Here is a 22,044-nt window from a genome sequence, read left to right on the forward strand (position 1 = left end):
TATTCAACAAATATACAAAATTTATACAAAAGTGCATTTAGAATTTAGAGGCTCAATGCTGAAAACATAATATTTCAAGTAACTGTGATGGAGGTTTAGAATATTACAAAAGTTGTCATTTTAATTTTTGCCATCAGGTGGCAGCTTTGGGTCAAAGATTAAAAAAAAATGTATGAAACACCATTAACAAGGGATGTGCTGCATTTACTTTGAGAAATTCTTGGATCATTTTTACTTTAGAACAACACTTCCTTCCTATATCTTATCAATACTTATTGTGAAAACAGGTAATTTTAATTCTAGAGAAAATGCTAGAAAGCAACGATTGATAAGGAATGTATCCTTAAGAACATATATGAAAGCAAATTTCTCTCAAACCACAAAGCAAAGCATGATATTTTTGCTCCTTTTGGATTTTATTTAATGATGAAGTGAAAGTCGCTCTGTCATGTCTGATTCGTCACAACCCCATGGACTATACAGTTCCATGGAATTCTCCAGGCCAGAATACTGGAGTGGGTAGCCTTTCCCTTCTCCAGGGGATCTTCCCAACCCAGGAATCAAACCAGGGTCTCCTGCATTGCAGGTGGATTCTTTACCAACTGAGCTTTCAGGGTTTTAAGCTGACAACACTATAAAGTGCACTAAATCAGAAAAATACACAACTTTATCTTTTTCATTCTTAAGTGCTTTGTATATTCTCCAATGAAACTCTTTGATAAGTCTGAAAGTTATCATGATGTTATTTCTGTTTTCTGGCTATAAAGAATAGGTATATAATTACTACTAAATGGTCCTCAATCATCAGGAAAAAAAAAAAGGTGTCATCTAATTCAAATAAAGTTTAAATTTCAATTAGTTTCCCAAAGGATTAGAAAGTAAAGGCTGTATCATGCATTATCCATAAACCTTCCTATTAAAATAAACAAGTGCTAGAAATTCCCTGGTGGTCTAGTGATTAGGACTTGGTGCTTTCACTGCCAGGGCCTGGGTTCAACCTCTGGTCAGGGAACTAAGATCCCACAAACCTCACAGTACGGCCAAGCAAACAAACAAACAAAAAGTTCTTATTAATCATTTTATATATTAAGGTGTTTAAGCACAGTATTATTCAAAGGTGCCCTTTAAACATCTATAATCTATTTAGCTGGAACAGCCATTTGTTATTGATGATAACTGGAGCTCAAAATAAGCAAAGTACTATGAGAACATCAAGGAGAATGGGACTGTTTCCAAAAGTACGAAATAAGAGGAAGCAGCATTTGAGTTATTTCTAGAAGGATAAATAAATAGTGTTGCAAAAGTCAGGAAGATGAGGCAAGGCTATTCAAGGCTAAAAGAAACTAATGAAAAGGCATGAGGGTGGGAAAGTGCAAGACATGTTTTGAGAAGCTTCAAGTAGATTAAGTCTAGCGTGGGTGAAACAGATGTGAGGGAGTGGGTATGCTTTGAAATGAGGCTGGAAGACATGCTGGGTCTGACTGTGGAATGCTTTCCTGTGCCTTAGGATTATATCCACATTTCAGAAAAATTCCTGATTGGCAGGTTGCTTTCATCAGAACTACTTAGTTGGTTAAAAAAAGATACAGATTATCTCTGAGCTCCAGTGTGTTGTTAGCAACAGTTTGTACCAGCTTTATGAGTGGATTAATAAATGTTCAAAAACTTTGCAAACTGGTTGTTAAACACAGTCATTTTAGGTTAAATTACATAAACTTATAGTCTGCTATATTAAAAACAAAGGCAATGAAAACTCAGATTCATCACTTACTAATTATTTCTAATATTATTTGTTCTTTTAGGTTATATATGTTTATTGTATTTATATAATGGAAATACTATACATCATCTCCCAACATTCCACGTGAATCATCTTAGTAGCTTGAAACTGGCTATGGTGGTAGTCTGTATTTACACCACGGAAATCAGCAAACACTGCAAATCAGTGCCCCATCTCCATTCCTGGACGAGAGCTACTATTTAAACATGCCAGGACACCACATTCTTCTCCTGGAAAGTCAGTTGTAGTGAACAGAAATCCAAGTTTTTAAAATGGCCCATAGCTGATTCTAATGAACAGTCAAGCTTGGATATAAACACATTTTAAGGTTTAAACTATTTCCACAAAACTTTCTTCCATCAAAAGCAAACTGGGTTAATATTTGTACTATGACACGGTGCTATACAAAATATCAGTTTAAAAGATTTAACATATTTTACTTACTACATAGGTTTAGTCAGGTATGTTCTGACATACATATTCACTTCATTCTCTACACAGACATAGAGTCTAGCTGAGTAATATTGTCAATAATTAGTATCATGGTTGCAGAAAAAAAAATCTGTAACTCATCTACTAAGGTTTGTAAAGAATAAAGCAAATTTAGCAATGTAATACAATTCATTCATCATACTTTCAAAATAAGATCAACAGAGAAAAAGACAGAAAAAGGAATTAATAATGAAACTAAAAATAATGTGCTAATTTTCTGTTATTTCTTCTAGCTTTTAAATACAAGTTCTATCTTTAGAATATGGGCTTCACTGGTGGCTCGGACAGTAAACAATCTTCCTGCAACATGGGAGACCTGGGTTTGAGATCTGGGTTTGATCCCTGGGTCGGGAAGAACCCCTGGAGCAGGAAATGGTTACCCACTCCAGAATTCCTGCCTGGAAAATTAAATGGAGAGAGGAACCTAGCAGGCTACAGTCCATGGGCTCATAAAGAGTCAGACACGACTAAGTGACTAACATTTTCACTTTTCACTTATCCATCTTTAGAATATAATTCTTAAAATGGGACAGTGGGCTAAATTGCCTTCAAGCCCATATTATTTCTATGAGGTTTCTATGAAACATACATAAGGACTCACTGACTTTAAAAAATATTTTAATACAGTATTTTAGAATAAGTAATTTTTATCTTATGAACTTCTTCAAACAATGATTAACATGCACCTGGTCTACAAATGCTATATTTTTGGTCTCTTTTTAATTATCACCCTTACTTGATCTTTCCCATCTCCTAAATGAGGAGTGCATCTCCCTGAAATTATCTGCCTTCATTGGTATTCAGGGATTGTATCAGGAAGATATTATCACTTTAGGCAAGCAATTACATCTAATTCTCTGTTGGCTAACTCTGGTAGCCCACTTTAGTAATGTTCAGAATCACAGAAAATCAAGTCATTGGTATTCTACCCTAAGCTTCTATTACAAACCTGCCATATTAGAAGCATAATTAATACCAGACATGTGGATGGTAATGGTATCTACTGAATCTAAAATAAATAAGCTTCTTAGAGTTTTATACCTATTAGGCTTCATACGAACAATAAAGCAAGAGTATGTTAGGAAAACTGCTAAGAGAGAAAACAGAAAAAATCACATATGGACATTATCCCAAGCAATATCTCATGAAGGATATATTAAATATGGGCTTCCCTCATGGCTCAGATGGTAAAGACCTGCAATAAGACCTGGGTTCAATCCCTGGGTTGGGAAGATCCCCTGGAGAAGGGAATGGATACCCATTCCAGCATTCTTGCCTGGAGAATTCCATGGACAGAGGAGCCTGGTGGGCTACAGTCCATGGGGTCTAAAGACTCAGCCAGCATGTTAAATATGAAAAAAGGGGCACTGTATGTAAAGTGAACAGTGTTCTTTCAACCAAAACCTTTCCACTGTGGTAATAGCTTACTAGGTTTAAATCTGAAATTAAACAAGGAAACAAAACAGACTGGGGACACTGTTCTCAAAGCCCAAACCTATATAGGTAAGCTGAGTTATGAATGAGTTTGGCATCTAGCAATTCCTAGTTCTAGTCCTATAACCGAAAAACATCAAAGCACTGAATTATGAGACTAACATGGTTCTCTGAAAATTAATGGATCTAGAAACTTCTGTGATCTTTAAACACATTTCAGTTAATATCTGAGGTCACATGTGTTATACCTCCTTAGGTGGTTAATTTATCCTAGAACAGGCAAGAGAGACATTATATTCCCATTTTAAAGTTAAGAAAGCTGAAGTTCAGGGAGACAGTAAGTGGAAAGACAGGTGGGACTGATGTTAGAAGATCTGGGTTTGAATCCAGACTACCTCTTTTCAACTTTGTGATTATAGAAAATTCACAATCTTAAAATGACAGACGAAAATGGATTTTCACTAGGCCTAAGGATAAATAGTGGCAGACTTTATTTTTTTGGGCTCCAAAATCACTGCGGATGCTGATTGCAGCCATGAAATTAAAAGATGCTTACTCCTTGGAAGGAAAGTTATGACCAACCTAGCTAGTATATTAAAAAGCAGACACATTACTTAGCCAAAAAAGGTCCGTCTAGTCAAGGCTATGGTTTTTCCAGTGGTCATGTATGGATGTGAGAGTTGGACTGTGAAGAAAGCTGATCACCGAAGAATTGATGCTTTTGAACTGTGGTGCTGGAGAAGACTCTTGAGAGTCCCTTATATTGCAAGGAGATCCAACCAGTCCATTCTAAAGGAGATCAATCCTGGGAGTTCACTGGAAGGACTGATGCTAAAGCTGAAACTCCAATACTTCGGCCACCTCATGCGACAAGCTGACTCACTGGAAAAGACTCTGATGCTGGGAGGGATTGGGGGCAGGAAAAAGGGACGACAGAGAATGAGATGGCTGGATGGCATCACCGACTCGATGGACATGAGTCTGAGTGAACTCCAGGAGTTGGTGATGGACAGGGAGGCCTGGTATGCTGTGATTCATGGGGTCGCAAAGAGTCGGACACGACTGAGCAACTGAACTGAACAGAACTGAAGGATAAATAAGGAAACTAGTAATAGGAATCCTAATCAAAGGAAGTTTTTTTTTTAACTAGACAGCACCATTTCTCTAAGACCATCTCAACTCAAAAAAATAGCTCCATAAACTATTAAGAAATATTAAAACTATTTCCAAGGTATCTGGAAAGCAGAATTTAAAAACTACACACATATTACTATTTCATAATGTATATAACATTATGTTAATAGAAAAAGACAGAAGTAGCTATCCCTGATGAAGAAAGCAAGATTTTTAAGGGGATTCATTTTTAACTTTATTTATGTATTATTTCAATTTTGTTTTTTACAGTGATATATACATATCCATGTTTTAGTTGTATAATTAAACTAAAAGAAGTGGGCTAAAGAAAACAGTTACTAATAGGGTGATGATATTTTATAAATGATTTAAAGAAGTGTTTAATGTTATATTGTTTTTATAAAGGACACAGAAATTCATTTATTCATTCAAAAGATGTTTACTGAGTGTCTACTACTATAAGCTGTGTTTTATATACATATATTAGATCAGCTGCAAAGAAAAATCTGTTGTCTACTGGATAACCAGGTATATTTTAGAGAATAGAAATATACTGAAGAATTATTAAGGGTTAAGTGTGAAAGAGGAGAGACGTAAAATGAACAAAAGCACAGTGTGTAAGTGTAACTGCAGAACTGTGTATAGAGAGGGAATCAACAGGTTAAGACTTCAAGGAGGGGAAACAGCCAGGAAAGGCTTCCTGGAGGAAGTGCTACTTGAGTTGAGTCTTGAAAGTTAAGTCTTGCGTTAATCAGGTTTGTGAGGCAGAGAGAGCCATATCAAAGAGTAGAGATCATTCATTCAACAAATGAACACCTACTTACTAAACGCCAGGTATTATTCTAGACACCATGTACACAGTTATGAATCTAATTCACCAGTGGACAAATTTCCTACCCTAACGAAGTTTACTACTTATGTGGAGTAGACAATTATCAGATACACAAATAAACAAGATGATTTCGGATAGTGAAAAGTGCCATGAACAGAACATGGTGACATGAGTGATTTTGGTGGAATTCCTTTACATAGTGTACAGGCAGAGAAGATCTCTAAGTTGATATCTGGGTAGTGAAAAGGAGCCAGCTACATGAAAAGCTGGAGGAAGAGTTACATACATAATATTACATCTTCTAGTAACCATATTTTAAAAGCTAAAAAGAAACAGGTAAAAATAATTTTAATAATATATTTAATATACCTAAAATGTTATTTTAATATATGGGCTTCCCTGGTGCCTCAGAGGTTAAAGCGTCTGCCTCCAATGCGGGAGACCCGGGTTCGATCCCTGGGTCGGGAAGATCCCCTGGAGAAGGAAATGGTAACCCACTCCAGTATTCTTGCCTGGAGAATCCCATGGACAGAGAAGCCTGGTAGGCTACAGTCCACGGGGTCGCAAAGAGTCGGACACGACTGAGTGACTTCACTTCACTAATAATAATATAATATATACAATTCTTAGGGAGACCGTTTACACTCTTTTCCATACCAATTCTACAAAATTCAGATTGTATTTCACATGTAAAACACACACCAATTTTGACTAGGCACGTCTCAAGTGTTCGATAGCTCCATGTAGCTAACAGCTACATAACTGACTAATGCAGTACTAGATACTGTAAAGGAGATGGCTATGAGGAGTGAAGATTGGAAGTGGTGTATTAATGAAAAGGCTCTTGTAGTAGCTCAGTGAGAAAAGATAAGGACTAGAATTGAGAGCAAACAGAAGGTATAGAGAGGTCAGGCAAAAACTGAGAAATATTTAGGAACTAAAATTGTCAGAATTTGGTGAAGTGTGAAGATGAGAAGAAGGTAGAGTCAAGGATGACTCCTAGCTGCTGTTGCTGTTGTTTCCCTCTTTTTTTGGCCACGCTGCAAGGCATGAGGGATCTTGGTTCCCCAATCAGGGATCAAATCTGTGGCCCCTGCAGTGGAAGAGCAGTGTCTTAACCACTGGACCACAGGGAAGTCCTAAAGGAGGACTTCTAGTTTTTAACCTGGCTGTCTGGGTGGGACAGAGCCAAGAACTGAGGTAGAAAACACTGGTGAGTGTGGTGCTAAAGAAACCTTAGGGAATAAAAACGTTTAGTTTTGGAATACTGACTTTGAGATACCTATGAGACATCAAGGTGGAAGATGGCCAGAAAACAACTGGAAATAAAAATAAACAAACAAGATACAGATTGGGGAGTCATATACATGCAGCCAGTGACTGAAACCATTTCAGAAGCACCAAAATAATACAAGCCTCTTCTGTGAAAAGGGCAATGACATAATCAGAAATAGAAGTCTTCTGTATTGCATTTGGCGAAACTTGGTTGAGTTTATTCTCCCTGTGTTTCTTTATACCAAGTTCAGTTCAGTTCAGTTCAGTCGCTCAGTCGTGTCCGACTCTCCGTGACCCCATGAATCACAGCACGCCAGGCCTCCCTGTCCATCACCAACTCCCGGAGTACACTCAAACTCATGTCCACAGAGTCGGTGATGCCATCCAGCCATCTTTATACCAAAGATCTGAAGAAATGAGAGCTCTTTCAAAATAAATTTTAATTCTGTATTTTTAAACATTTCAAGGTTCATAAATATGTTTAAGTTATTATATAAAGTCATTATGACTATGAGAATAGAGACAATAAGGAAAGGCAGAGTACTGTTTTCAGAGGTAGGAATGAGAAAAGGAAACAGACTAGACCAGATGGCTTACTGAGATAAGGAAAGTCTTTTTAGGGTGAGAGACTGTTGAGCATATATATAGGTTGAAGGAAAAGAGCCAGTGATGATGAAAAGATTGAAGACTTAGGAAAGAAAACGGGTGACTGCTGGAGCAAGATCCTGAAAGAGATACGAGGAAATAAGGTCAGAGCACTAAGGTGGAAAAACCTTGTTCCCAAGTCTGGGAAAAATATGATGAGAATAGGTTTGGATTTAAAAAGTATGTATATAGGTAGAAGACAGCTGAAGGAAGATGACCTGATAGGTTCAATTTTTTCAGGGTAGTAGGAGACAAAGGTAGTCTGTGAAGGTAAACAGGGAAAGACTGGGTTGGAGGTTTTGAGAAAAAGAATGCGCTAAATACTTTGTGCTTATATTGTCTTCTATTACTATATAAACATATTTTGGGGGCTTCCCCGGTGGCTCAGCAGTAAAGAATCTGGCTGCAGTGCAGGAGCCGCAGAAGACACTGGTTTGATCCCTGGGTCGGGAAGATCTCTTGGAGGAGGGCCTGGCAACCCACTCCAGTCTTGCCTGGAGAATCCCATGAAGCCTGGCAGGCTACAGTCCATAGGGTCGCAAACAGTTGGACATGACTGAAGTGACAGCATGCACACACGCAAACGTAGTTTTTCTCTCTTTCCTACAAGACTATACCCTATCTACTATTTTTAAAGAATTTAACTTTAAAATGGAGTGAATTGTGTATGTATTTTCCATTAAATTGTAATGTCTTTTAGGGAAAGATCTCATGTCAGCATTTTTTCAGGGCCTATGTACTCCACTTCACACAGCAGGAACTCAACATTTGCCAAGTTGAGTTGAGGGCAAGCACTGTGTTTTAATTACTCATTTTTAAACTTTCTGCACAATGCCTTACATTCCAACAAATATTTGGGGAAGGCAAATGCTTCCTGGCAGCCTACACATACAATGTGTCTCTAAAAACTTGTATATGCTGAATATGAAAAAGTCAAGTAACAGATGTACATCTTGTATGAGGATTTAGTTTCCTAAGAACTAAAAATAAAAAAATAAAACCCTTTATTGTATCTTGTCTTTTAGATATAGTATTTAATGACATCATTCCCAGCATCTTCAGTTCAGTTCAGTTCAGTCGCTCAGTCGTGTCCGACTCTCTGCGACCCCATGAATCACAGCACGCCAGGCCTCCCTGTCCATCACCAACTCCCGGAGTACACTCAAACTCATGTCCACAGAGTCGGCGATGCCATCCAGCCATCTCATTCTCCGTCGTCCCCTTCTCCTCCCGCCCCCAACCTTTCCCAGCATCAGAGTCTTTTCCAGTGAGTCAACTCGTCGCATGAGGTGGCCAAAGTATTGCAGTTTCAGCTTTAGCATCAGTCCCTCCAATGAACATCCAGGATTGATCTCCCTTAGAATGGACTGGTTGGATCTCCTTGCAGTATAAGGGACTCTCAAGAGTCTTCTCCAACACCACAGTTCAAAAACATCGATTCTTCGGCAATCAGCCTTCTTCACAGTCCAACTCTCACATCCATACATGACCATGGGAAAGACCATTGCCTTGACTAAACGGACCTTGGTTGGCAAAGTAATGTCTCTGCTTTTTAATATACTATCAAGGTTGGTCATAACTTTCCTTCCAAGGAGCAAGTGTCTTTTAATTTCATGGCTGCAATCAGCATCCGCAGTGATTTTGGAGCCCAAAAAAATAAAGTCTGACATGTTTCCACTGTTTTTCCATCTATTTCCCATGAAGTGATGGGACCAGATGCCATGATCTTTGTTTTCTGAATGTTGAGCTTCAAGCCAACCTTTTCACTCTCTTCTTTCACTTTCATCAAGAGGTTTTTGAGTTCCTCTTCACTTTCTGCCATAAGGGTAGTGTCATCTGCATATCTGAGGTTATTGATATTTCTCCCAGCAATCTTCATTCCAGCTTGTGCTTCTTCCAGCCCAGCGTTCCTCATGATGTACTCTGCATATAAGTTAAACAAGCAAGGTGACAATATACAACCTTGACGTACACCTTTTCCTATTTGGAACCAGTCTGTTGTTCCATGTCCAGTTCTAACTGTTGCTTCCTGACCTGTAGACAGGTTTCTCAAGAGGCAGGTCAGGTGGTCTGGGATTCCCATCTCTTTCAGAATGTTCCACAGTTTATTGTGATCCACACAGTCAAAGGCTTTGGCATAGTCAATGAAGCAGAAATAGATGTTTTTCTGAAACTCTCTTGTCTTTTAGATATAGTACTTAATGACATCATTCCCAGCATCTTACAGACATTTTTCATTTTTACTCTTTATAACAGAACACAGATCTCTTCAAAACCAACGTGTTAGCACTGACACTTAAAAGTTGCTGCTCTCAGCATGCCTAATGATTTCCATCTTTGCTTTAGTTATAGTAAATGAAACATTTCCTTTTTAATAAGGAAGTATACCATCATATATAATTTTTATTCATGTCAATAAAAATACACAAAATATCCAGCTTTCAATTGAAAATCACTAGTCATACCAAAAACAAGGAAGATAACAAATTGAAGGAAAAAAGTCAATCAGTAGATGCCAAATATGAGATGAGAGATGCTGGAATTATTTGATGAAAATGCTTTAGTGAACAATTAAATAAATAAATACCTGAAACAATGAAAAAATTAAAAGCCTCACCAAGGAAATACCTAGTCTCAGCAAAGAAACAGAAGACATAATAGCAGAGTAGAGAAGACAGAGGAAAGAGTCTGCAAACTGGAAAACAGAAGAATAGAAATTACCAATCTTAAACACTGGAAAGAAAATAAGATTTAAAAAAAGAAGAAAAGAGAAGAGGTTCAGAAGAGGTCCATGGAACCATAAAAAATGATCTAGTATTTGTGTCATCAGAGCCCAGAAGGAAAGAATAGAGAGGGGCTGAAAAAATACTTAAAGAAATAATGGTTGATAACTCCTCAAACTTTTGGTAAGAGAAAAGCTACAGATTCAAGAAGTTGAGCAAACCTCAAATAAAATAAACCGAAAGCCAAGATACATTATAATTAAACTTCTCAAAACTAAAAGCAAAGAAATGATGACCACAAGAAGGCTATCAAATAAAGCAGATTTCAGAGCAAAGAAAATTAGTGGAAACAGGGCCATTATATAAGCATAACAGAATAAATCCACCAAGAAGATGTAGCAAGCCTCATTGATTGTGTCTACACCAAACAATGAGAATAGAAAAATGTGTGAGAATAGCAAAATGTGTGAAGCAAAAATGGACAGAATTGAATGGAAAAAAAAAAAAATCCACAATTACAGTTAGAGATTTCAACTCGCCTCGTCAACAACTAATGGAACAAAAAGACAGAAAATAAGCAAGGAACAGAACTCAACAAGACCATTTGTTAATAGGATCTAATAAACATTCCACCCTACAACAGCAGAACAGAGATTCTTTTCAAGTGCCCAATGAACATACAGCAAGATCTGCCACAAAAGTCAATAGTAAAAAAAAGCAATTTAAATACTTGGAAACTAAACAACACACTACTAAATAATTCATGGATCAAAGACAAAGTCTCAAGGGATATTTAAAGAATACACTGAACTAAATGAAAATATATCAAAATTGGGGGGATATGGCTAAAGCAGTGCTGAGGGGAAAATGCATAGCATCATACATATTATTATACATACTTCTGCATACATTAGAAAACAGAAAAAATAACAAATCAATATTCTAAGAAGCCACCTCAAGAACCTAGAAAAAGAAAAGCAAAATAAATCCATAGCAAGTAGAAGGAAGGAAATAATAAACATAGAAATCAATGAAATTGACAGGAAAATAGAAAATAATCAGTGAAAAAGCTGATTCCTTGAAGAGATCGAGATCAATTAATAGCTGACAGAGCAGACACAAATTACCAACATCAGAAATAAAACAAGGGATTATCATTACCAACTCTGAAAACATCAAAAAGGTAAGGGAATATTATATTTAACTCTACCCCCATAAATTTCAACAACTTAGATGACACGGATCAAATTCTTTAAAAAAACAAAGAAACTGAATTTCTAATTTGAAAACTGCCCCAAAATTCAACTCCAGGTCCAGATGGTTTCACTGGAGAATTCTACCAAACGATTAAAGAAGAAACCTTCCACAAATTAGAAGAAGAAACAAAACCTGTCAATTTATTTTATGAAATTAGTTTTACACCTATGCCCAAATCAAAGACAGCACACAGAAAGAAAAATACAGACCAATATTCCTCATGAACACAGATACAAAAATCCTTAACAAGATATTAGCAAACAGAATTTAGAAACATGTAAGAAAAATTATGACCAAGTAGGGTTTATTCCAGAGATGCTATGCTGTTTCAGTATTCAAAAATTAATAGTTCACCATTTTAATTGGTTAAAACTTAGAAGAAAAATGACAGGATCATATCAAAAGATCTAGGCAAAGCATTTGAAAAAATATCCAACACCTATTCATGATTAAAAAAATCTCGCAGAAAAAGAGGAATAGAGAGGAACTTCCTCACCTTGATAAAGCTTCCTCAACAAAAACCCTACAGCATTAGCTGAGGAAATTTTATTTATCGTACTTAATGGTAACAAACTAAATGCTTTCCCCTAAGGTTAGAAACACGGAGAGGGCAATGGCACCCCACTCCAGTACTCTCACCTGGAAAATCCCATGGATGGAGGAGCCTGGTACGCTGCAGTCCATGGGGTCGCTAACAGTCGGACACGACTGAGCGACTTCACTTTCACTTTTCACTTTCATGCATTGGAGAAGGAAATGGTAACCCACTCCAGTGTTCTTGCCTGGAGAATCCCAGGGACGGGGGAGCCTGGTGGGCTGCCATCTATGGGGTCACACAGAGTCAGACATGACTGAAGCAACTTAGCAGCAGCAGCAGCAAGATCAGAAATATGGCAAGGATATCTGCTCTTACAATTCTTATTCAACACTGGAAGTTCAAGTCTGTGCAATAAGGGGCGGGGAGTGGGGGTGTGGGAATGAAAAGAAGCAAAAAGCATAGAGATTGGAAAGAAAGTAATAAAACTGTCCCTTATTGCAGCTGACATTATTGTCTATGTGGATAACCCCAAGGAATGTACACTGGGATTATCCAATGCTGTATACTTGGAACACTGTATATCAGTTATACTTCAATTTTAAAAAATTAGTAAAAAAAAGATATGTTATGTTCATCTATGCAGGCCAGGCATCCAGCACAGCCTGATATACAATAGGTGTTTTATAAATGTTTGCTGAATAAAACAGATGCTACAGATGTAATGAAAAAAGAAATTCAATTATTAAGTTGTACTTAATGCAATTTATAATCTGTATAGATCCTTATTTACTGACTCTTTCATAACAAAATGATCTCTTCAGTGATTTTACTAAAGATTGACTTCTGCCTTTTCTCACCCCTTTAGTAACATAACAAAATAACAATTCTAGAATGTATAAAATTATGTTTTCATCTTCTCTCCTGCAGAAACAGTTCCATTTCTTGAACTAAATGGAATGCTACTGACCATAATTGCTCTACAGTATAAGGATTCCATAAGTTTTTGACACTCTCTCAAGTGCTTACTTTATAAAGCTGTAAAAAACCTTCAGGTACTACATTCATATGGGTAGGAACTTTTTTCTTAAACTGAAAAAAATTAAGCAACAAACACAAGTTAAAATTATAGACAACTAAAACTGGAAACAAGATTGTATAAGATTTAAGTAGTCATAATATCAGTAGTACACAGTAATAAGAGTTGAGTAAAAATATAAAAATAAAATATAGATGTTAGAAAAATGACAATATTATACATTATGATTAATTAACAGATCTAAGAAGGAGGTGTGGAGAAGGCAATGGCACCCCACTCCAGTACTCTTGCCTGGAAAATCCCATGGACGGAGGAGCCTGGTGGGCTGGGGTCCATGGGGTTGCTAAGAGTCGGACACGACTGAGCGACTTCACTTTTACTTTTCACTTTCATGCATTGGAGAAGGAAATGGCAACCCACTCCAGTGTTCTTGCCTGGAGAATCCCAAGGACGGGGGAGTCTGGTGGGCTGCCATCTATGGGGTCACACAGAGTTGGACACGACTGAAGCGACTTAGCAGCAAGGAGGAGGTGAGAGTATATATAACAGGAGGAATGCACAGAGAAAGATGGAATGCTAAAATCTCTCCCATCATTTTCCACACAACCTGCCCATCAATACTCTAAACTTGTATAACATATCACATCTAAAAGAGCCATCTGAAATAACTCAATCTCAGAGTCCAAGACTGTGATGCCTTTTTATAAAAACTTTCATCTGATGCCTCTTCTTTCAAATTGGGTATCAGAAATAAGAGTAAAACCTGTACTATCCCAAACTTTACCAGTACTTCTGAAACATCTATTCAAATATTTAATCCAGAATCATCTCATCAATTACAGTATCAATTCACCTTGAAAGTGAAAAGTGAAAGTGTTAATCACTCAGTCGTGTCTAACTCTTTGCGACCCCGTGGACTGTAGCCCACCAGGCTCTTCTGTCCATGGAATTCTCCAGGCAAGAACACTAGAGTGGGTTGTCATTTCCTTCTCCGGGGGATCCTTCTGACCCAGGGACTGAACCAGGGTGTGCTGCATCGCAGGCAGACTCTATACCGACTGAGCCACCAGGGAAGACACAATTCACTTTGAGATTTAATTAAAAATAAAAAGTTTAAGTAATCTCTGTCTCTAATGACGTTAAGCTTAAAAAAGAAAGAAAGAAAGTTAATAGGCAAACAACATCTTTTGGTCAGTAAAGAACCCCGGGTACTTAGTTGTTTTTGTTTTTGTATTTGTGCTGAGGTTTCCGTTAGAGTTAACACTTCTACTCTGTCTCTGCCCTTGCTCTCTCATTCCTCACTAAGGAACTTATTAACACATACTCTCTTAAAGCTTTCTTATGAAGTGGGAACTTTGTTATCAGGCAACATGCCCAAGTTGTATTTGATCCAAAGCCTACACTCTCACTTAGTATATTCTACTGCTTCTCTACTATTCACTGCTTGAGTATCTAAGACTTTACAAATAGTAGTGAGAGGAAGCAGTATGCAAGCCAAGTTGTTTCCATATTTGCTTACTACTTTCTTCAAAGTCTACTAATGTTTACTTAAGTGTGGTCAATGAATCACCTTTAATAGAAGTACCATGAGGTACAGGTTAAAAATGTAAATTTCTGGGTCATTACCCTAATCTTAGTGAATTAGACTATAGGTGGGCCCAATATTATTCATTTTTAAGTAATAATTCATGGTGAGTCACACATATACCTAAGTTTTAGAATCCCAGCATTACATCATGCTACCTTGTTGGAAATAACTTTTTTAGAGTAGAAAAGGGAATGGATTCAGAGGCTGAGAATTATGGTTTTGCTACTTACTGCCATGTGACCCCAGAGAAGGCAATGGCATCCCACTCTGTACTCTTGCATGGAAAATCCCATGGACGAAGGAGCCTGGTAGGCTGCAGTCCATGGGGTCGCTAAGAGTTGGGACACGACTGCGTGACTTCATTTTACTTTTCACTTTCATGCATTGGAGAAGGAAATGGCAACCCACTCCAGTGTTCTTGCCTGGAGAATCCCGGGGACGGGGGAGCCTGGTGGGCTGCCATCTATGGGGTCGCACAGAGTCAGACACGACTGAAACGACTTAGCAGCAGCAGCAGTAGCAGCCATGTGACCCAGGGCAGGCCATTTAATCTTGCTGATATGTTAAAACAATAACAACTACTACTTTCTCTCAGGGTTAACATCAGGTTCAAAATAAAATAATCTATGCCAAGATAATACATAATGGCAAATAGCTCTATGAGAATATTAGAATATAAAAAGCCAAAGGATCCTGTCTTAGAAAGATAGTCTAGGACAACTCTCTTAATTTTTTTAATGAAAATAACCACTTTCCTGTTTATAAAAGAAACATACACTTACAATAAAAAATTCATGAAAGGACAATGTGAGAGCACTGAACAACCATATTACCCATAAATGTTATTTTATTCATCAGTTAAAAGTTTTAATATTCTTACTTTCTTTTCATTTTCTTATATAATAATTATAATCCAAAGAATGTTAAATAATAGACATGACTGTAGATATCCTCATGGTGGTCGAGATTTTAATGAGAATGTCTTGAATACTTCACCTTTAAGTCATGATTCTAACTGTTGGTCTGGCATGTTGATCGACAGATTCTGTGCGTGTGTGTGTGTGTATGCGCGCATGCTGTATTTAAGATGGATCCTTATGTATATTTTTAATTAGTGAATGTCTCTGGCATCTATCTAGATGATCAATCTCATGGCTTTTCTTCCTCAGTCTTCAGTAAAATACTCCTAAATTATCTTAGTCATGGTTACTCCAAAGCCCATGTTCTTCTCTCAACATGAAATAGTGCTTTTCATTAACATGATGCTTTTAAAATTCTTCCTGGCAGAGGATTTGATTAAATTGAGCAGAGAGAGGGATTTGGCTTTCAAAGGTGAGGACATTCCACTTTCTGCAATGGAAGGTTAAATGAAGGGTAAATTTTAAATACTGGTTTCAAATATCAAATTTGTTTCAGTCGAGGAAGGAAATACAGTTGGTCATATATTCATAACTGAGAAGGAGGAAGAAGACTATACAACAGATCCTAGACTTTCAGTTTGTCCTTCTTCAGTGCCCTGGTCTTTTCTACACCAGCTATGAAATGTTACATAAGCCTCAGTATTCCACTTTGGTAGATGTTCATTTCTTTTGAATAGACTTCCTGGTGAGATTAAAATAGCTGCAAGTAGTACAATTCTGCTTTTAAAAGAAATACGCTCTTAAAAAAAATCAATTAAAAAAACAGATGCTCCAGGGTATTATTATTCAGAAGCAAACAAAAGTATTTACAGAGAGCCCTGAGAATCCCACATGAGGAACATAGAAATGCAACACATCAATGTGATATTTAAGCAGTAGGTAGATGCTTTATTTTCCCTCCTATTAAGCAGAAGCACTATTTTAATATGTGAAGAAAATACTACTTTTAACATAAGAAAAAATTCTTTCACTCTAAACATTTCAATTAAAACCAGATCTTATACCTCATTCAAAATACCACCAAAGAGGGATCTCCCTGGTGGTCTAGTAGTTAGGAGCCTGCACTTGCTAAGCAGAGGGCACAGGTTCAATCCCTGGTCAGGGAATTAAGACCCCACATGCTGCATAACATGGCCAAAAAATTTTTAAAAAAGAAAAAAAAAAAAAAAACAACTACCAATGAAACCGAGTATTAGTCACTGGTCTTTCTTTCCACATTTTGCTTGCTACATTCTAGGAAGCATCCTGGAATGTTTATTAACAGTATGTATTAAGGATTTAGCCAGGCAGCTTTAACAAATACTTAATTATCTCTGGTATTTTTTGAAAGAAAATTTCAGGACCCTAACAAAAAATAAAACTCTAAGCAAACTGTTCATGTCAAACCATTCTCCCATCACTTGAAAGAACATTAATATGTTAGTTAGTTACTCAATTCAAGAATGACTTTCAATTTTCTGGCAGAGAGGAATTATTTTTATAGTTGGGCTGACTCCATAATGCTCTTACTAATAAAAGTGCATGACTGTTAATGTGATATAGCCAGTTCCTGGCAATGTCTCTGGTTTTCCACGAATGTGGCCATTAGTACAAAAGGATCACAAAGAGGCCTTCTGATGTGGCCTGTCCATGTAAAAGTACAGTTTAAATTACTCTCCCCCAATGTACCTCTGTGATTTCCCAAACACAAGTTTATTTGGCACTGGCATAGGGACAGTATACTACCCTATCTGATCTTCCTGTGTTTACCACAAGTTTAACATTTTACTTGTGAGATGAGCTCAGGTCATCCTATAACATTAGAAGGGAGTTTAGAGTAGAGTATAAATAATCACAAGACCTGGGTGTGAATTCTAACTTTGTCACCTACTTGCTACTTGACTTTGGAGCTATATTGTTTGTATTCAGATTCATAACCTAGGTTCTTTCATTTCATAACTGTAGAACTTTGGCAAGTCCTTAACCTGTTTTCAATTTCTTCACCTAAAAATGACGATCAAGTGATTACTTCGATCAAAGACTTCTGTTTTTTCTTTGGTACACACAGAATTTATTCAGGCAAAGAGAAGTAGCCACATTCTCATGCTAGAGATACGTGAAGTTGCAGTTCTAGAGGTAACACAGGTGTCCAGCCAGGATCAGTAATGTTGTGCATATAAGCTGTGATATCTTCACTGTCTGTTGGGGATTCTGTAAGCTACCCAACATCCTTGAAATAAACTTTCCTTCTTAAAATAACCAGAGGATTTCTGTTGGTTGTCATATGAATCCTGGGTATAGAGGGTTATTGGAAGGCAAAACTCCCAGAGTTTTGGAAATCTATCTTGAAGACTGAGGACTTAAGAGTTTCTCTCTCTTTTCTGAAAGTGCCACTTAGTACATGTGTATTTCCACAGCAAATGAATAATGAAGAATAATAATGGTAAGATCCACAGTGTGGTGGCCATTCTCTAAAATGGCATCCAGTGTTCCTTGCCCCCAGGTATTCACATCTGCAGGTAATTCCCTCCCACGTTATTCCAGGGTTGGTCGGTAGCACATAGAGTTTAAGTGATGGATGGACAAAGACTCTCCTTGATATAACTCTAGTCAGGCTCCTCTAAGTTCTCTAGACCTAAAACTTGGTGTTCATTCTTGTCAAGCATGCATCTCCCAGTTGTAGCAAGAATTTTGCTAAGTCAGTTTAGAGAGAATCCTTTACCTTCAATATCCAATCACCCTCGATAACTCATCAAATTCCTCATCCTCTACCTTTGGCATCTGATCACCCTGGTCTAATTTCAGCAAAAATCCTGTCAAGTCGGTTTAGCCAGAATTCTCCCTTACCGTTGGGTGTTTCCTTTTAGCAATTTCCACTCAGTGACCACCACCCTGCTCCTTGGCTATAAATCCCCACTTGTCCATTCTACATTCAAAATTGAGCCCAGTTCTGTACTGAGATCTCTTTTCCTCTACTGTAACAGTTCCTGAATAAAATTTACTTTTGCCACATTACTGTTCAGCTTTGATTCTAACGCCTCAAAATGTTGCTATGAAGATTAAATAAGTCAACGCATGTTAAATGCTTAAAATTGCTTAAAAGGATGTTAGGGCATAGAAGTATTCAATAATTATTATCTTTAAATAATATCATTATTCTTCAAGTACTATGGGTCACTTTTTAAAAGTCACCAAATAAACTCACTATAATTAAATTATTCTCCTACTGCTGGACATTTATTAGACTACTTTCATTTTTTACTATACAATGCTGTGAACATACATTCATATTCACCCATTTCTCTAATCACTTCCTTAGGAAAAAGTTATGGAAAGGAACTTACTAGGTCAAAAGGTATGAATGATTTTAATACTCTTGACAGAATCACCAAATTGCTTACCAATTTACATTCAATCAACAGAATGAGTGTCCATCTCTCTACATACCTGCCAGCAAAGGGTATCATCACTTCTTTGATTAAATATGATTTCAATTAGCATTTCTTCTGCTATTAGTGAAGTAGAACATTTTTCCTATGTTTATTAGTCACGTTTATTTATTCTGAAAAATTATGTTTATATCCTTTCCAATTACAAAAAATCAGTTAAAACTGATTTCTGTTTTGTGGTGATTAGATTACAGATTAAAAATTTCCACTCCCTTCTTCTGTGACTCTTACTCATTGATGTTGCATTTAATAATTTGCTTTGGCTGTTAAGGATGGGTAGACTCCTTCAAGCTCAGCTATACAACTTGCTTTGACCAATGGAAGGCTAGCAGATGTGAGGAAAGCAAAGACTTAAAATGTGTTTGTGCAACGGAACTGTTTCTGTTAGTACCACTTGAAGAGATTTTCCTTGGATAATTGCTGTCCCTCTGGCTGGGGCCCCAAAATGAATAAACATGTAGCCAACTCAAACCCAACTTTCAGGGAAGCACCAAAAACCCAATGAAAACGGTGGTGTGAAGCCGTGCAATCCAGCTGAGTCCAATCTAGTTCCAATTCCAGCTGACCCACAGATAAACAGGAGAATATCTACACATACATAAAGAATAAATTACTGCTATTTTAAGTTGCTGAAGTTTGGGGTGGTTTAACACACAGCAATATCTGATTAGTACACACTTACGGTATTATGAAACTGAAAGAAAGAGATCATATATAATCTACTACTTATATTCCCTAGAGTAACATATACTAAGCAGGAACTTAAAGCCTTGTAACTCATTTGGCTCCTCACTTTTTCCTTTTCTTTCTGCTGAAAATACCTAAGAACAGTAATTTTTCTCAATGTTTATACTTTTCACTAATAATAGTCTCATAGAAAATTATATATAACATAAATAATCTATAAATTAAAATTCTAAATTTTATTTTCAAGTAATTATCTTTAAATTCCTTTTAATTAGACAAATTGCTCCATAAACTGAATTCATAAATAATTTTGACTTCTATTTTAAACATCACAGATCCTCCACTAGTATCTAAGCAATAACAGAGATTGTTTTTAAACTTTAACTTTTTGTGCATGAGCGTTTCAAAAGCAACACAATTTACACAGAAGTGCTAACAAATTACATCTATCAGTTAAAAGAGCAATTAAGAAAACAAAAATTAATTAGAGAAAAGACAACAAAAATGGCATCAAGGTATAAGTGTTTTTCTAAAAAGCTTTTTTTTAAATGACAAAGATGATACAAAAATATAATCTATTCAAATCTATAATTAATATTTTTAAAACAATTTAAGGTACTAAGAGATTGTTAGTGTAATATTTATAAAACCATTTAAAATCAGCACAATGCCAAGTAGATGAAAGTTACTCAAGAAATATTGTTAGAGTCAATTTAATAATCAGAAACAAACAATATCTCATATTTAATTTTATAGCATCCAGCAAGATTTAAGCCAATGCTGACAAGTGGTGAATTCTAAAATAATATGTCTCTTGTCTGCATTAGTTAGGCTAGAAAAACTACAGCAAAATGTATCCAATTTCAAAAGGGTTAAAGATTTGAGCTACTTTCAACATTAAGTCCAAAATGAAAGCATTTATTCAAATGAGTGGTTTTTTAAAAGTTTATGTCTTTAAAAAGTTAATGAAACAAAAGTTTCCCCAGAGATTAAAAAAAAAAACAACAACACTACTAAACTGTGTTTCTATTATAATGTAACAAGACTAAAATTTGGAAATTCTGGCATAAAAGTCTATTATTCAGGGTAGAAACAGGGTAACCAACAGGCCATACCCGGAGAGAGGAAGCACTTCAGGACTATGTGTGCTCACCCAAAACAATGAAATGACTATTTGCACTGAAAGCACTGAACTACTGCTGAGGAATCCTCATTAGGGGCCACAGCACCCCTTACGGAATGTTAAAGAAGACGAGATCTAGAAGATATACGATATCTGGGCACCGGAAAACAATGGAGCAAAGAAATACAAATGAACTCAGCTTTTAGTGAGTAGAGAATATTTCTTTTCCAAGTATTTTAAAATGTCTTATAGTAAATGCTAACAAATGCTAACAAAAATGTCTAAAGTAAAATATAAAATATTTTTAAAATAACATTTTTATATCCTTCTATGTATTCAGAGAACAGCAAAGAGCAAAAACTACTAAGAATTTATAAATATTTTAGAATGTTAGAAACTGTAAATGAAAAACAGTAAATCTAATGAAGTACTCTCACTGCATCAATGGATTAGAAAAAACAACATAATGGCTTTTCACTGGCTTTTCCTAGCCAAAGCCAAGAAGCCTCAAGAACACACAAAAACCATTTACAACACTTTCCTGTCTCCTCTACTCCCAATTCGAACAAAAAAATTTGTAGGAATGGCTTCTAATTTAGGCTTGTAATGAAAAGTGGATTCTTAAAATAAGATTGAGCATTTCTAAAATCAGTGATGGAAAATAAAATATACTGAAATATTTAAAGTGTGTTTCCTTCTTACTACAAGGGAGGGCTAGCTGCAGTATTATCATTCTTACTTCCCTCACTTGGGTTTTAAGTATAGAGTTAATTCTTGTGCATCCATTTTTACAAACCATGCAGCATAGGACATAACCTTTGGAACAATCTTGAAAATGCCCCCAATAATGCTGTTACTATGGTAACTCTTAGGCTAGTTCTCTGAAAGGACTCAGAATCCTGAGTCTGAACAAGGTTACCTCACCATTTTCTACACTTCCCCCTTCAGAAAATGTGTCCTTTGCAATAATACATACACATTCAATAGAAAAAGATCTACGTCATTAACCATACAGAATCTGTTCTTTTAGCTCAATGATCATTGCTAAAGTCTATGTTTTCTGATATCTCTTCTCTTGGAATACTGTCCAAGGAAACAAGAGAAATCAGATTCTACTTCTGATTATCATTTAATGTCAAATTTTCTGTCAAG

The 22,044-nt window shown here is 36.5% G+C and overlaps 1 protein-coding gene across 2 annotated transcripts in view; it reads right to left on the reverse strand.

Annotated features, from left to right (window-relative positions):
* Positions 1-22,044, reverse strand: part of XPR1 (xenotropic and polytropic retrovirus receptor 1) — a 215,991-nt gene that overhangs the window by 17,706 nt on the left and 176,241 nt on the right. The window lies entirely within an intron of this gene.

Source organism: Moschus berezovskii, chromosome 17 (assembly GCF_049115385.1).
Source record: "Moschus berezovskii isolate FMDL1 chromosome 17, NW_MosBer_1.0, whole genome shotgun sequence".
NCBI classification, from domain to species: domain Eukaryota; kingdom Metazoa; phylum Chordata; class Mammalia; order Artiodactyla; family Moschidae; genus Moschus; species Moschus berezovskii.